The 17,686-nt window shown below is 36.2% G+C and overlaps 1 long non-coding RNA gene across 1 annotated transcript; it reads left to right on the top strand.

Moving 5' to 3' along the window:
* The first annotated feature begins 220 nt into the window (after positions 1-220).
* On the top strand, positions 221-17,364 carry LOC148848220 (uncharacterized). The gene is made up of 6 exons (XR_016101398.1): positions 221-460; positions 2,343-2,375; positions 10,202-10,336; positions 11,765-13,581; positions 16,693-16,770; positions 17,065-17,364. It is a non-coding gene; the product is annotated as an uncharacterized LOC148848220 (long non-coding RNA).
* The last annotated feature ends 322 nt before the right edge of the window (positions 17,365-17,686 follow it).

Here is a 17,686-nt window from a genome sequence, read left to right as displayed (position 1 = left end):
TAGTATTATGATCGGGATATGTTCCCAGGCGGAGATGTGCTGTGAAACATTGTCGGGCGCATATGTTCTAAGTCACCGAGACATGTTCCAACATCATATCAATAAGATTTGACGCCACAAATCTCACATTCTCACCTCGAGATTGGGACCCATGTGCGGAGTCAGATCATGTTGGAACATATATGTTGGCAGCTAATCTTGACTGTGACCGAAAATACGAGACACGGATGAAAATGGTCTACCACGTGCAAGTCTGGTGTTCTGTGTCCCTCAGATCGCACTATAAATTCCAAAACCCTTTAAAACCCAAAACCCGCCTCAAGACTCAAGACTAGACTCCAAACAGAGCTATACGCTCTGCTTCACGTATCTCCGGAAGCAAGCATAGGATGAACAAATCAGAAAATCTAATCGTCAATAGACACAAATCTATCACTCCGATAAATACCAATCTCCGCAGGTAATGCATTTTCTATTTTTTTTCTTCTTTTCTAGTTTGTTGGTTTCCTAGAAGCTCAAAGTTGTTTTTGATCGTCGACAGATATGAAACCTGTTTTGCACTCCAAGTGTGGGTACACAGCAAGATTATTTACTCTACTTTGTTTGAATTTTTTTTTTCTAACTGTAATTCATCAGAAAAAGAAAATTTTGCAATCTGTAATTTATGGCATTCGTCATTGTCAAATTGAATTGTCAAGTTTCCAGTTACTAGGTGACCTATATGATAATATGACTAGTTATTTACTAACCGTTATTAACATTTTAAACACATGCACTCTTACTGATTCAAATTATGAAATGTAGATGCTGATTTCTATTTATCTTAGTGACAACAAGAAAGAGGATTGTATTATCATGGATAACAACTGAACTAGCTCAGAGAGATGTATAACGGGTTGTCCTTGCATCTTCACGCTTTTAGAGATTGATGATGGGTTTGATCTCTTTCTTGCTTGTAATTCTACTTAATGCTGTCCATCGTTAGATGCTTAGAATGTGTTTCTCCAAGTCCCAATTTTCTCTCCATGCCTCCGAATTAGTTAGTTGCTTGATGGCCTCGGTTGTTTATCCTGAAGTTACGTTGGGACTGATTAACAAACATGCGACATTATATGTTTCTGGAAGAAGGGAAGGTGTACATTTTCTATTGCAATCCATGAAATTTTGGAATACATAATCAATCTTCCTTGCAAGAAAACCTTGCCCCAGCTATTGGGTCGAGATAATCATATTTTGCACATGCCACACAGTGCATAATTGCTAACCATGGGACATAAGAATTGAGAAGATACAAGGGATATAAGTAGGTAAGGAAAACATTTTCTAAAAAAAAGTAGGTAAGGAAAAAGGAGGACATTCCAAAACTAAGGAGATCCCTCAATGTATCAAAAGATTAGAAAAATGTCAGATGTCCTACAACATGAAGAATCCTTTTTTAGTTCCCTTTTACCCAGGGATTTGGAAAAGTTCTTTGCTGAAAGTAAATTCTAAAATTGAAACTTTCAACCTGGAAACAGAAGCCGCATACACTCTTGAAACCACTGCCAGCTTTTTGAGTCCCCAACAACATGTGTATGTGCAAGCACTCTCATCCACCTAATGATACTGCTCTTAGTCAATGCCACTCATTCATTATGTCCAAATCGAGCTGTTGGGTTTGTGTTAGTGATTGTGGAAAGGCTAGAGCTTAAGTTATAGATGAGCTCCCCTCACCCAATGGGCTTAATTACATATGGATGATGGAACTTTTCAGAGGTACTAAAACTATCAAGTTGGCAATGCTTATGCAAGAAGCGGCCACAACATTTTGCTTAACCCTATATATAACAATAGAACACTAATCTCTTTGCTTCTTTTTTTTTTTCTTTCCTTTGTAAATTCTGTCATATGTAAAAGCCTTAAAAGCTTGTTTGCAACTGATGAGACCCCACCTGTGTTGCCATTCACTGATTCAAATTGATCCTCGACCTTTCCTTTCTCAAGAGTCAAGGCATAGTTGTCATTTCATACCAGTTAAATTTGTTTTTTGTTTTTTATTTTTTTGACCATGTTAAATTTCAGTTATAAATGCTTGAGGTTGTGCTTTAATAGATCTTTTTCACTGGCAACTAAAGGAAAAGAATTTATGGTTGTGATAGCAGTTTGATCAATGCAATTTCACCCTTCTGTTTCAGCATTTCCTTATATGCATCTAGTTTTCTTCTTTTGTATTGTTTCTTGGTGTAAATTCTTTTCCTGCCGTTAGGCTGTTCGTATGTAGACTGATACTCTTGTTGAGATTAACATTTCTCCTTTTACTTTCCTAAATATGAACTTAGTTTTTGTCATCATGCTTATTTCAGATGAAGGACATTGCTACAGAAAATTTTCAACAGGTATGAAATCTTAACAGATGAGCATAAAAGGCAAATACATGATATTTGTGGTATGTAAGGATTGACATCAAGTTTGGAGCTTGGCCCAAAGCTCAATAAAGCAGAAGAGATTAGGGAAGAACTTGAAAGGCTACGGCATTGAAAGGATCAAGAAAACGTTTCAGCCTATGTTAGACCTGTTCATGGGCCGGGCCGGGCTTTGCCTCTTAATCAACAGAAAATGTGCAGGCCCGATCATCGGGCCTAGATCTTGAGCCCGAGCCCGGCCCTTATATAAAGCCCAAAGACCAAGCCCGAGCCCGAAGCCCAACCTATACACAAAATGTCTTATTTTTAGTGTACTTTTATAAACTAATATTATATTAATTTAGTAATAATTTAATAAATTAATAAACTAATTTATATTTCTTAATAGTAAATTAATACTTATTAATAATTTAAGAAACAAATATATATTATATATATTTATTATTTATAACAAAATGCTTTTTTATTATATGTAATAGCATTGGGCCAGGCTCGGGCTTATTTCAGAAAGCCTGAGCCCGAGCCCGCGGGCCTGAAATTTTGTCGAAGCCTGAAAAATAATGGGTTGGGCCGGGCCGTCGGGCTATCCAGCCCATGAACATGTCTACTTCCGGTTCAATTATTGAAAAATTGTCTTTAGCACAATTCCTAAATGACAGTGACATCATGAAAGGATACGTCTCCTTATCTTTTAGGTCATTTTGTTTCATGTTCTGACTTAGAACATCATTTCCATCATGATATGTCTTCAAACTGTTTCTGAAGAGGCTTGATAGGTAGTTGGTAGGGGTGGATTCGAGCCTAGCCGAGCCGAATACTTGGCTATTCAAGCTCGGCTCGAGCTAGAGACTTGAGCTAGAGCTTGGCTCGGTTCAAAGCTCGCAAGTTTGAGCTCGACTACAAGCCAAGTTTTTTCTAAAAAATAAAAATTATATAGATAAAAATATTTTTTATTTTACATGCAACAAAATAAGAATTATAAAAATTATTTGCTATTATACATAGAAAATAAAAATATTATTTTATATAATAAAAATTATTTATTTTATATATAATTATATGTATATGTATATGTATGTATGCATGTATATAATAAAAAAATTATTTATTTATTATACTAGGCTCGCGAGCCTCACAAGACAAGTTTCATTGGGCTTGAGCTCGGCTCGATTAGAAAACGAGTCTATGTATCAAGCTCGAGGTTGGCTCGAATAGCTCGTGAGAAGCTCGGCTCGTGGCCACCCCTAGTAGGTGGTTATATACTATTTTTGTTGCTTTTTCATCTTCTACTTTGTGGATGTTTATTTTGGTTGTCTTATTTCTAGTTTCCTTTGGACTAACATAACCTTCTAAAATGCCCTACACATAATAATAGTCAAAAGTGGTGGAATGTAGGCAATTAGAAGGATGCTATTCATTTTCATTAGTCATATTAATGTGCCCTTAATTAGTTACTTTTTAATTGATCAGTAATAGTGACCTTCATTAATTATTTTTTGTAAATAGAACATATAGAAAAAAGGTGTTTTGAAGCTTTTAGAGCCTTACAAGTCTCCTCATTAACTTTTCCAAGAGCAATATCATGAGCATCAGTCTTCCAATAGAATCTATATAAGAATATAAAGAAGTTCTGGTCTGCAAAAGGGAGGAGTGAGCAATTATTTGCTTTGGAACACTTTAAGGAGGAAATTTGAGGAATTTATCATTTTGGGATCTTGTAATGAGAATTGTGAGAAGAGACTAGCTACTTGGAAGTGGAATTATACATCCAATGGTGGGCACCTACACTCATCAAGACTACCTTGGCAAATTTCTCGACTTATCATTTATTAGATTTTCATGTCATTTCAAAGGCGAGGGATTGCATTGAGCAACTTCAGAGGAATTTCATGTGGGAAGGAGGTGGAGAAAAGTGATAACCTTGTTAATTGAAAACTGGTTTGTAAACCAAAGGGGAAGGAGTTTTTGGTGTAGATTGCATCTCAGACAGGAATACAACATTGCTTAAAAAAGGCTTTGGAGATTTTCTCAATAACATGATGTCTTTTGGCCTTGGTTATCTAGAGCAATTATGAACTGATACTGAACACTAAGTTGGGACAATAACTTTTGTCTAGATAGGATCTCTTCAAACACGTGGAAAGGTAATATTAAATCATATACCTAATACCTCCTTCATTCTACACATTGGATACAGCCCTGGCAATTGTAATTATATCAAATTCTAGACTTGGTGAGGTAATGCCCCTTCCTTAGAGAATCTTTTGATCGTCTCATAATAATTAGTTGATGCAAGACCTTTGTGATTTAACACTTATCTTGCAACTAAATTCAGGTTGTAGTTGTGTAGATCAGAAACAAATATCATAGAAGAAGAAAGAAGAAGAGAAGAGGTGGATGTAAGATGATAACCCTAGGCAATCACATTCACACCTAAGGATGAGGGCGAAACTTGGCAGTCACACTGAATTCTGTAAAGAAGCTTTCTTTGTTCATCATCCAAAACTGTTATCCAAAGGATCCTTACAAGCTTAATAATAAAGAAGCTTTTAAAAGATGACACTTGCCTCACAACTTAGCTTGCCCCACAAGTTACTTACAAAAGAAGCTAAAACCTATCCCAAACAATTTCAAGCATAAATCCAAACAAAGGAAAGTTACTAGGTTGACACCTGGCCCCAAATATAACCCTCAAGCATGTAAAATTGCAAAAATACCCTTGCCATCTAGAAGTGTTGGAAAGCCAAATAAGCACTGTCTAGCAGTAATCTTGACCACATGAATCTTAAAGTGGATTGAAGATTCTAGGATCTTTGATCCCACAACTAATCTAGCTTCCATGTGGGCACCATCACCATAAGCGTAGGAGCAGCTTTCATTCTCTTTTTTTTTTGAAGACAAATAAAGAAGAAAATTTATTGAAAAAGAAAGCAAGGTACATTAACTAGGTGACAAAGAGTCACCAACCAACAAACAAACTGTATTCCAACAACTAAAACAACAGAAACAAATCCAACTACCAATATTAAACATTCAAAGTACACAAAAAATTAGCTGCAAAATTTTCTTTGCGAAGGCCTTCAAATTCTGGAAGAAATATCACCCGACCAATAATCCTTGAACTGATCAATACCCCTAGCTCTTCATTGCTTTTCATTTTGTCCTTGAAGATTCTCTTGTTTCTTTCCTTCCACACCTCCCAACACACAACAAAGGGAATATAGCTCCATATAATTTTTTCTTTGGTGTTCCCATGCACTATTGGCTATCTTCCAACAGTGATTTAAAAGGCAAGCCTAGGCGTATTTTAGGGTATGTGCCTCGCCTAGGTCCTAAACCCTTTTCAAAAGGCGCATGCCTGATGTGCCTCACCTCAAGGGGCATGGTACAAAGGCGGCTCATAGAATCAGGAATGCAATATGTTTTACATCATATTAGTTACTTGAAGTTATGCAATTGAGGAAAAAAAAAAGAGGTTGTGGGTTTTACATACTTGAAAATGCTTTATATGCTTGATTTTATTTTTAAATTTTCATTTGAATACACTTTAGATAATAGTTTTTTTTTAACATTTATTTTAAAATTTAAGTTTATATTTTTTATTAATATTATGCTTAATATTTTTAATTTTTTGCATCTTTTTGAAAATTTTGGAATTTTTTTTATTTTTCTGACATTTTTTTTTTATTTTTTAGCATTTTTTAATTTTTGCACCTTGTTTCAAAAAGGCGTGCGCCTCACATTGTGCCTTGCACATCAGGCACAAATTGCCCCTTGCACTTTTTTTTTATGTCTTGCACTTCTAAAACACTGGCTTCCAAAGATCTCATATTCATTGGGCACCCGCCTGGCCATATTGAAGAGCTTAAAAAAGTAGGCCCAAATACCTCTTACATAGCCACACTGAACTAGCAAATGCATGATGTTCTCCTCATTACCCTTGCACAACACCCATTTACTAGGGAACTAAAGGCCCCTTTTCTTCAAATTGTCTTGAGTAAGGATACAAACCTTTGATATCGGCCAATCAAATGCCTCCACTCTTGGAGGAGCAGGTTCCCTCCAAATACTTTTGATTGAATTAGGCACCATCTTTGGTTGTCCTTTGACACAATTTGAGTTTATTCCTAGGACTACTCATTGGGAAGGTGTTATTAGGGTATGGTGTTATTTAGAATGATCTCTTGTCGAGGGTTGTTATATAAGAAAGGGGGAGATTTTTCACTAGAAGGGTATTTAGATGCAGATTGGGCAAGGTCCTCAACAGACAAGAAGTCTACCACAGGTTACTACACCTTCCTTGGAGGGAATCTTCTTACTTGGAAGAGTAAAAAGCAAAGTGTGGTTGCTGGAAGCAGTGTTGAAGCTGAGTACATCGCAATGGCACATACAATGTTTGAGTTGATTTTGTGTAAGCATGTCCATTAGGAAATTGTAGTACCTATTTTCAAGGACCATAAAGTTGTTTTCTGACAACCAAGTCATTGCCCACACATTGCCTTTAATCAAGGGGTACAAGTCGGGTACCCGATTCGAAGAGTTTATACAATTATACTACATTAGGCCTGAGATTTTGGGCCAGGCCCATTGAAATTTTAATAATCCCCCAACTCGAGCCCACCCCAAGTTGCAGCCCTCTAATCTAGTCTTTCATGAGAGAACCTAACATATAGAGGTGGGCTGTCATTTTGTGAGAGAGAAGGTTGCAAGTGGTGATGTTTTTACACCTTATGTAAGATTAGAAGATCAACTAACTGATCTCTTCACCAAGACCCTAAGCTGCATGAGAATGGATTACATTTGTAACAAGTTGGAGCCATTTGACATTTATGCTCCCGCTTGAGGGGGATTGTTGGTCTGTTAGAAATATAGGTGGCAGATGTCTCTGTCTTTATTTTACATAACCAGGGGTATCTTTGTAATTTCCATAGTATTATAATATAAATAAAACTTTCTGTTATTGATAAAAAATAATATAAATAATACTTGGTGATAGTTAGGAGGTCGATTTTGACACTCTCCTAACGTTCTTTACTCTTTCTTTCTCTGTCTTCTTTTCCCTTTGTCTCCATGATCTTCTTCCTTTGCTGCCGGGTTTCTATTTTATTCCATTTATTTTATCCTTGAAATCTAAAGTCGATACCATGATATTTTCAATCTGGTACTCCTTTATTTCCTTTGCTATGTTAGGTAATTCACTTGCTTTCCATGTCTTTGCCTCTCCAAGTGGGTTGCTGACCAGCATGCCCTTCAAATTTTGTGCTTTGTTCAACATAAAGTCATTATTCTTAATGGATCCTTGTTCTTCTCTCTGTCTCTGGGAAGGATGAAGTTAATCCACGTGATGATAACTCTCGTGATTCTATTCTTCATGTTCCACAATTGACTATCAATCTTTTATCTATTAATAGGTTGACTAAAAGTTTGAATTGCTTTATTAATTGATGTATTTTTTCATGATTTCACTACGAGGATGATTGGCAATAGTTGTAATACAAATGGAGTAATCTTTTGCATAGTCCATCTATGAAATTATGATTTGGCGTGTTCAGTTAGTCCACTTGTCATTTGGGTCTTTGAAATTTCCTTTTAGTCAATTGTTTAAGTTTGTTGCTTATTCCATTTTACAGTGTGAAGTTTGCTAGTTGGCTAGACATTGTAGAGTATCTTATTTTCCTGGTAATAAAAATTGTTCTTTTCCTTTTCACATTATTCATTTTGATGTTTGGTGACCATATTCTATTTGTTCCTTGTGTGGCATTTGTTATGTCATTTTGCTTCTAGATGGTTATTCATGTTACACATGGTTGTATATGATGTAGACTAGAGATGAGTTCAAAGCATTAATAGAAATTTATATAATCTAGTGGAAAGCTGATTTAATTGTAGGATTAAATTTTTTTGCTCATAAAATACAAAAGAATACTTTTCAAAATACCTTAAATCTTGTTTGAATGAAAAATGGGGGTTATTCATTAGAGTTTGTATATATACACACTTCAACAAAATACAGTGGCAAAAATAAAAAGCCACCTTGTTTTTGAGGTGGATGCTTAGTAGTGGTGGTCATAACCCTATTTGGTTTGAGGGGATTCAGTCCACATGACCACTTAATTAATAGAATGCTAGAGCCATAATCCAATTTGTATTTACTCTATATTAGTTTTTGGTTGTGATTCTTTTATCCATGACTTGAGTCTTAACAAGTCTAGACTGGATGCTAGAGCCATTTAGGGAGTTCCTTTGGTTATCTTGACACTTAGAATATCGTTTTTATAACCTAATCTATGGAAAATGGTTTGTTTTAAGAAATGCCATCTTTTCTTTTTTGAGTCCACCCCTTTCTTTCTTTCTTGTGCCTCTCTTTAGGGGGAAAACATTAGTGAAGAGAGTTTGTTTGCCTTTTCTCTTCCTATTCCTGCACTTAAAATGACCTTTCCTAGGCTTTTGTTTTCCCCCTTTAGTGAAGGGAGCAATTTAGGGAGTTCCCTTGGTTATTTTGACACTTATGATATCGTTTTTATAACCTAATCTATGGAAAATTGTTTGGTTTAAGAAATGCCATCTTTTATTGAGTCCACCCCTTCCTTTCCTTCTTGTGCCTCTCTTTAGGGGGAAAACATTAGTGAAGAGAGTTTGTTTGCCTTTTCTCTTCCTATTCCTGCGCTTAAATGACCTTTCTTAGGATTTTGTTTTCCCCCTTTAGTGAAGAGAGCCATTTAGGGAGTTTCCTTTGGTTATTTTGACACTTAGGATATCGTTTTTATAACCAAAGCTATGGCAAATGGTTTGTTTTAAGAAATGCCATCTTTTTTTGAGTCCATTCCTTTCTTTCCTTCTTGTGCCTCTCTTTAGGGGGAAAACATTAGTGAAGAGAGTTTGTTTGTCTTTTCTCTTCCTATTCCTGTGCTTAAAATGACCTTTCCTAGGCTTTTGTTCTTTCTATTGTGCCACTAAAGTTACAGGTTTATACTAATAGGAAGGTGTCTCCTGCTATGGATCCGTCTGCTCAATTTGATACTTGGGTTCCTTATCTTGATGGTACTTCAGTTTCTATTCTAGAGAATCTTACTTTTTACACTTCTGCCCTTCTTCCTCCTAATATCGTTTACCTATTGCTGTTTGCAAGGGTAAGAGAATGGGTTGACTCACCCAAGTTGCTTTGCTCAATTGATTACTTATCTTTCTTCTTCTCCTTCTTTCCTGATCAGGAGTTCATCCTCATCCCTTAAGTTTTGGCATAAAAACTTTATTTTTGGTGTAATATGGTCAATGAAGATACAATGAGCAAGGATCAAGGATGTATTCTTTACATTTGAAGCTTATCTATAGAAATTGTTGTCAAAAATTTTAAGGTATGAACAAGGGTTCAGCAAAAATTAAAAGAAAAAGATAATAGCACTTGGCTAAACCACTCTTCTATGTCTTGCTTCCATTCCTATCTTAGCATCTCCAACAAACCCTTCACAAAGTTTATGGTTGCTACTCACTACATATTTCGTGGTAGCTGCCTATACCTGTTTCAACATAGACTTGGATTTGCGTGGATGAATCATGCCCAACCATAACATTGCATATGTGCATTTGTTTGTGGTGGACAATCATAATGTGGGCAATTGTTTTGAGATTTCTAACAGTGCAAGTAATGCAGCTTCATGATGGTGTAAAAAAGTCGGGTATCATGGGTTCCTGTGATCTTTGTCCTGGAGAGCCTAAGCAGTTATCTCTTTTGTAGCTCCCTAGGCTGCACCATCATGTTGGAAGATATAATTTTCTGATAGGTTATTTTATTAATGCAGGTAGCAGTTGATGACTATGGGGAGTTGATGATAGCACAAGAAGCACAGAGAATCTGAACATCACTCAAATTTTGAAGCACAACCTGGTCACCTCCTGGCCCCCACCAATTTTGCATTCCTCGCCATGCCCCTGAGGTACCTTTACTTGCAATTCATTGATCTTGTTACAATTATTTGTCCCATCGTGATCTTACTGTAGGCAGAGATTCTGCATATTGTTGATGTAATTGATGACGATAATTATTAAAAAAACAAAACCCTGTTCTTTTTCTTGGGTGAGAATGTACTGAGTAAAATTTTTGCTTATCATCAAGAGATATTGTTCAACTCCTGGATACACATCGATTTTCTGAAGGGTAGGGCCAGTTTGATAGTTCAATTGGACCTGACTAGGTAGTTATGGGCTTGGCATCAATATCTTGAATTCAATCAATGTTGATCGTGAGCATTGATCCAGTCTGATTCAGGTCCAGATTTATTTATTTATTTATTTTTTTGTGACTAATGCTAATCAAGACGTGTGTACACGCACACACCCCAAACAGCTTCATCCCAGGCTGATATTCATTATCAAAGGGGTCGGCCAATGGCAAGCGTCCGAATATACAGGAAATTCCTTCCACTGGTATTGATCCTACAAGCCACAAAATGAGCAGCCCCATTCTTAATTCTTCCTATAATTTGACCATGAATATTGCCTTGTTTGGATCTGCAACATGGCATAGGTACATTACAAATATGTCTGCCTGACTTAGAAATCTCCTGAGCAAAAATTCTTCTTTGTTCATAGTTCTTTCTTTGCCTCTCTTATTTTTCTTTGACCTTCGGCTTCTTTCCTTCCGATGTATGCCTAAATAAGGTCCAAGGTTTACAACCATTTTACAGCAAGAGGCATATGGTACATAAAACGTGCCAGAGTTCTGATTATTTGGCTACAAACATCTCTCTGTGTACCCGTAGTAATACTCTATTCATCAAAGGCAGTACCAAAATAACACTGACAGATTGATCCAATTTGTCTGGGATTTGGAATTGCCATTTATTAAGACCTTGATCAAGCCAACTGTTTCAGGTATTGACGTACTGTTTATTCAAAACCTTGTAGTTGTTTGATCAGGTCACATCTCACATGGCACTCCAGTAGAAAGTCTAATCTATATTACAAAAAAAAGTGAGATTTTTCCGGGTTGATTTGATGCAATCTGAACTCCGTTAAAATTTCAATAGCTGTAAACATAATGCAGTATGATTGACAGTAATACAGTCAATGCAATTTTTCTTCAGATGTGCAACATGTCCTGACTTATGGAGACTCTCAGAATCCCAATGAATAGGAGAATAGTAGAATACAGCCCCAAGGCCAAAACCTTAGAAATGGTAAACGTGAATGATCACTTCAGATCTGTGAAAACTTGGAAAACCTCTCATTTGGTTGTTTGGATAATATCATCGTAATTTGTTCTTCTGTTCCTTTCTCTTTAATATAATTCTCCCAATCTCCCCCCTTTTCCTTCTTTGTTCTGCTTTACAATTTTGCTTAATCGATAATTGTATTCCATGAAGGTCCGAGCACCTTGGGAACGGCCGAGAAATCAACATTTATATCAGACCAACATGAAGGTTTTCAGGTCCTGTACGATTTTGATTGTGTCCACACCAGAGCTGTCAGAATAACGCTTGTCTCCTTCATGAGAAAGAAGGTGAAATCACAGTAAGGTAAATGGTGGTAGGTAATCTAGCAAACCAGGCTACTCCGGGCTCAAGTCAAATCTACCATTAGTGGTCGATCGGATTTCGTCCTCACAACAATTGCAGCCGTGCATTTGAAACATATTTGTACATGCATGTTTTCATCATTCATGGGAAGATATTCCCAATGCACGGCTGAAGTGTTGTGAGAATGGTGTGAGGATAAATTTTCTGAGAATGAAATTGAAATTCTAGTGGTAATAGTGGTGGTAATTTCTAGTTTAAGACTAATCCAAGATCTCCACACTACAGCTGTACATTGGGAACATGAGATACTACAGCTGTAGTGTCATGTGGGTAGGATTTTCGTGAGCAGGAGATCTGAATTATTATTATTATTTTTTTGGGTGGAAATCCTGATTGTAATAGTTAGTGATAATTTCCTTATGCATGGCGGAAGTGTTGTGAGGATAGTGTAAGAACAAAATTTGTGAGGATAAAATCTGAATTTGAATCGTAGTACTGTAGTAGTAGTAATTTCTAGCCTAGACCGACCCACCGGACTTCAGGGACAGGCCTGAATCTGGACTAATAGACCTAGGTGCCCAACTGCCCATTGAGGAGGGCTTTTTGGCAGCATTTTCTGGCTTTGTGATGTTGGTCCCACATGGAAAGTCAAAAAGCTATGTTCGTGAAATTCCGGAAATCCAATTTTGGTGTCGTTGAACCCATGGTTTTTAAAAATGAACCGGTGACTGAACCTGTTAGGGGTCTGGTTACTGGTTCGAATGGTCTGACTGTTTGACCCAAATGACTGGCCCGAAAAAACCAAATTGATCAACTGATTAATTGATTGATTTGATTCAGTTTCGGTTCGGTCTTCTACAAAAATTGAAGGACTAGTTTGGTTTCAAATATTGGACCACGGTTTGGTTACATTTATCACCCCTTATATGTGACTGGAAGTGTAAACTATAAAGCATCTCAACCAAACATAGAGCAAACGTGTTTCTGCAATTCTTCTTCCCTTTCTACACTGAAGAAGAAAAGTCACCGCCGGTTATCTTTGCGAAAAAAATAGTATGTCCTTGGTTCCATGGGTGTTTATAGATGTGTCGTTTATTTGTATTTTTTCACTTTAATCGTTTCTTGTTTTTGTTGTTTGGTTGGATGTTATTTTAAATATATATATATTTTTTATTTTCTACCTAAGATTAATATCCATTAAAATGTGCCAAATCAGTATTTGGTTTCAAGAAACAATGGGACATTGGGGGAAACAAGAATTTAACGTTTTCCAAATGCCCGCATGCACAAAAATCAAAGTGTTTCAGTTTTCCATCATTTATTTGATAAATGGTGAAATTAAACAGTTGTTTCACAATGTTTCATATGTAATAAATGTCAATGCCCATGTGGTGCTGATGTGGCAGCATTTCGAGCCAAAATCATCAAAAGAAACACGATTGCCAAGGTTTCTCCTTCTTCACTGTTTTTCTTTTTCTTCATCTTCCTCAAAAAATATATAATTTTTTAGACTGAAGACTGATTTGATACGAAGAGTATTTTTACTAACTCCTCAATTTGGCTTTTGAACATGGCTTATGCACTTGCAAGTTGCAACTTTGACCAAGCTGCTCAGCCAAAACAGCGCTTTTATAGCAGCTCAATCAAAGTAGCTCAATGAAAACGTAAGCCCTCCCAAACCAGCCAGTCCTAGATTTCCTCCATTTCTTAGTTCTCACTTTAGCCCTGCCGTGACTGGTTTATGTATATTTACATGTATAGATATTTATGCATATTCTAATACACATAAGGATTATAAAGGTTGTAAGATTGTAATAAGACATGATACATGCAATATATGATATATGGATTATAAAGGTTGTAAGATTGTAATAAGACATGATACATGCAATATATGATATATGGATTATAAAGGTTGTAAGATTGTAATAAGACATGATACATGCAATATATGATATATGGATGCATATTTATAAATAGTAGCATGATAATTACAGATACACACAAAACATGAATACTAATGCAGACGTATATTCAACGGCCTTTTTTTTAAGTTTAGTAATCCGAGCTAATCAATTCATTATTATTTTTTTTTCTGGTATTGAACCATTCGCCTTTTCCCACATGCGGATTACTACAATTTTTCTTGGCATAGTATTGTAATTTTTCTAGCAACATTAATAATTCTTGGTGAGAGTTGATAGCGGGGTTGAAACGTGCCAACCAAGTCACCACTCAGTTGTTAATAGGTAATCACTTCAAATTTAGGTTTGAGTATCATTTTTAGTGAAATATTTTTTTCCCCATTCAATTCTGTTCTTGGCTAAGCCCACTAGAATTGGTTCTCTGCGACTTTGCCCTGGTTCAAAAAATGGTCTCCCTAGCCTAGCCTAACCTGGTATTTGCAAGCATAAAATAGATGCTTGAGTCAGGTTCGGTCTCCTGCCTAAGATCCCTCTGGCCACCTAAATCTCTTACCCATTATAATTTATATAAAGGTTATTAGCTTGACCCAAACTGGTCCTACAAGCCTATTAGCCTGGGGATACATGTAAACCCGACAACGGTGGAAACCCTGCCAGAGAAAAATAAATGAATCAGATTTTTTAGACGGAGGTTTGGACGTGAAGCCAAGCCAAGTATCCTATTGTACGGTGAAGATGTAAACATTTATCCGAGAGGGAAGAGGGACATATAAGGTATAAAATAAATTATAATATACGATGGTTACGACTTACAAATGGAAGGGAAAGGTATGAGACCAGAGAAAAGAGGGAGTTAAACTTTGTCTTTATTGAAGGCCACAGATATCCTTCATTTGGAATGATATTTGATGGGGCTTACCAATTTATTTTCCTTCTTGCCTTTTTCATGGCCAATGGGCCTAATTGATTGGTTATAATGGACCTATTTGAAAACTGGAGAAAGGGGCCTGTGAGCTAATTGAGAAAGAGATTTGATGGGGCTTACCCATTTCTTTTCTTTCCTCCTTTCTTTTGTATGGGGAATGGACTAACTTTTTTTCTTTTCTGGTTGTAATGGACCTATTTGAAAGCTGGAGAAAGGGCCTTTTGAACTAATTTATGTGTAATGCGGCCACTCGATGGCCATGGTCCTAACTCTCAATTTGAATCCTGGACCTTGCTTGGATGCTCTTTTCCTTCAGAAGGGAAAGGAAGTGTCTATGAAGATAAGCAAAGAAGAGGGAGTTACTCTTTCTTATGGACCCTTTCCCATTTCTTTTCTTTCTTGCCTTCTTTTTCTTGGCCAATGGGCCAAGTCTATTGGTTTTAATGGACCCTTTCTTATGGATATGGACCTATTGGAAAACTGGAGAAGGGGTCTTGTGAGCTAATTTATGTGTAATGCGTAGGGATGGCAATTTTCCCCATCCCTGATGAGTATCCAACTTCCCCGACCCCATTGGGTCAGGGATGAGGTTTGCTTTGGTGGGGTAGGGGTGGAGTGGGGATGGGGAATGAGGTCCCTACCCCGCCCTGACCCCAATTATATATATTAAATATATTATATATGATATTATTTATATTATATATATACATGTATATGTATTTAAAATATTATTCATATTTTAAAATTTTTATTTATTTTTCAAAAAAATATTGTTAAAAAATTTTGGACATTCGGATTCTCGTGGAGAATCCATCCCCATCAGGGATTGGGAATGGAGGACAACTTTTATACCCAATATTTTTGAAAAAAATATTGGGGTGGGAGATGGGGATTTATTCCAACATCAGGGTTGGAGACGGGGAATATGATCCCCGCCCCAAACCTGCCCCTGTTGCCATTCCTGGTAATGCGTCCACTTGATGACCATGGTCCTAACTCTTAAGTGGAATCCTGGGCCTTGCTTGGATATTCTTTTCCTTCATAAGGAGAAGGAAGTGTCTATGTAGATAAGCTATGTTAAATAAGAGAGCAATAACTATTAGAAAAGATTAACAAAAAAAGGGAAAAAAAAGAACTATCAGAAAACCCACCAAGGTCTTTTTAGGAAGGAAAATGTGCAAGTAGACAAGCATTATTAAATGACGGAGCACTACTTTTGATAAAACCCAGTAGCTTTCATGAGATGGCAGAAAGGCCCACTCCATCCTATTGGAAAGTTTTGAGCTTTTGGAGAACTCGACGGATTTGGCTATGTTTCTAGAGTTGCTATTGCATATATTTTCAGGCTCAAAATTAGAATTTCTAAAAGAAAGAAAGAAAGGTCTTACTGGTCAAGATTTTGGGTTTGCGCTAGTGTCATGGAGTTCCTTAACGTAGGAGCATTTCTTTAGGCTTTTGGTGCCATTCCCAAGTCCCATAGAAACTAGAAACCATGTATGGGTAACCCGATTAAACAGTTATTTCAATGTATTCAAAGCTGTGTCTAATGCATAGAAACTGCAACTGAAAATCGTGGCTGCCAAAAATAACATAAAGAAAAAAGAAATAAATCAAATGTAATACCTCCATCACTAAAAAGATGCAACATATTGGGTTCAGATTCTGGTGAACATAGTATAGATTTTGGCTCCTTACTTTACATTATCATCTAAGCAATTTCCATTGAGTTTAAGTTGATTATGTTGTAGCTTAATTTGTTCTTTCTGTTCAGTTAGTTTATGACTTACATAGTAAGTTCTTATTTTCAGCTTAATCTTAATATCAATAAAAAGTGTTGACACTAGAAATGTCATTTATATTATAGGGAAAGTGTATATTGTTCACAGTTAACTAATTTATGTATTGATTTCTTTTTATATTTTCAGAGGAGATAAGTTGGGGAAGAAATGTTTTCTTGACAAATCATATATCATATCTAGGTGAAATCTTAGTCCAAACACCTGGTAAGATGGTTAGCCACATATTTAACACCTTTATTGGTTCATCATGTGTACAAAGATGCTATCCCATAAGTCTCAATGAATATTCCTAGTTATATACTCTTGCCAAAATGAAATAACATACCAAATAGTTATATCTGAAACTTTTTCTTTAAAGGATGTTCCAATACCAGTATCATGTACCCAGCAACTACTTTATTGAAAGGAGCATCAAACATTAGCTAGCGAAAACTGTTCAATTGGAATTATAAGATGTTATTGTCATATACCATGTTTCCATGATATTATATTCGAAAGAAGGGAAGAAGAAGAAGATGATGATGATGATGATGACAATGCTGATGGTGTACGTAAAGCAAATATGAGCCTAGCTCTTTTCAGCTGTCAATGGTGAAATTTTTTTGTTAACAATCCTCTAAAGAAGACATCAAAACTAAGAAGATCTCCACCAAGAAGACATAACATCTTGGGTTCAGTTTTTGGTGAACATAGTACAGATTTCTTTCATCTAAGCATATTATTTCTGTAACTTGATTTGTTATTGTATAACAATCTCTTGTTTCAGATTAATCTTAAAAAAGAGTATGACTATCACCACATACATGTCATAACATTCTTATGACTTAGAAAATCTAAAAATGTAAATAAAATAGCATGTCAGTTAAGGAAAAAAAATACATAATCACATTAAACTAACATCTGTATTGTTTTTTAGGATCTAAATGGAGTTAAAATTTGGAAAAGGAATACGTTTTTGGCTACATGTTTCCCACCTTTATTTGTTCATTGTGCAGCAAACCTTGCCCAATAAGTTTTAATGAGCATTCCTAGTTGTATGCTTTTACCAACATGAAATAACATACCAAATGAATCATATCCAAAAAGTTTTAGGTGGATGCTCCAATACCGATACCGTGTA

Source organism: Nelumbo lutea, chromosome 6 (genome assembly GCF_056320005.1).
Source record: "Nelumbo lutea isolate HS-2025 chromosome 6, American lotus-T2T, whole genome shotgun sequence".
NCBI classification, from domain to species: domain Eukaryota; kingdom Viridiplantae; phylum Streptophyta; class Magnoliopsida; order Proteales; family Nelumbonaceae; genus Nelumbo; species Nelumbo lutea.
This window is presented reverse-complemented; position numbering and strand designations above follow the sequence as displayed.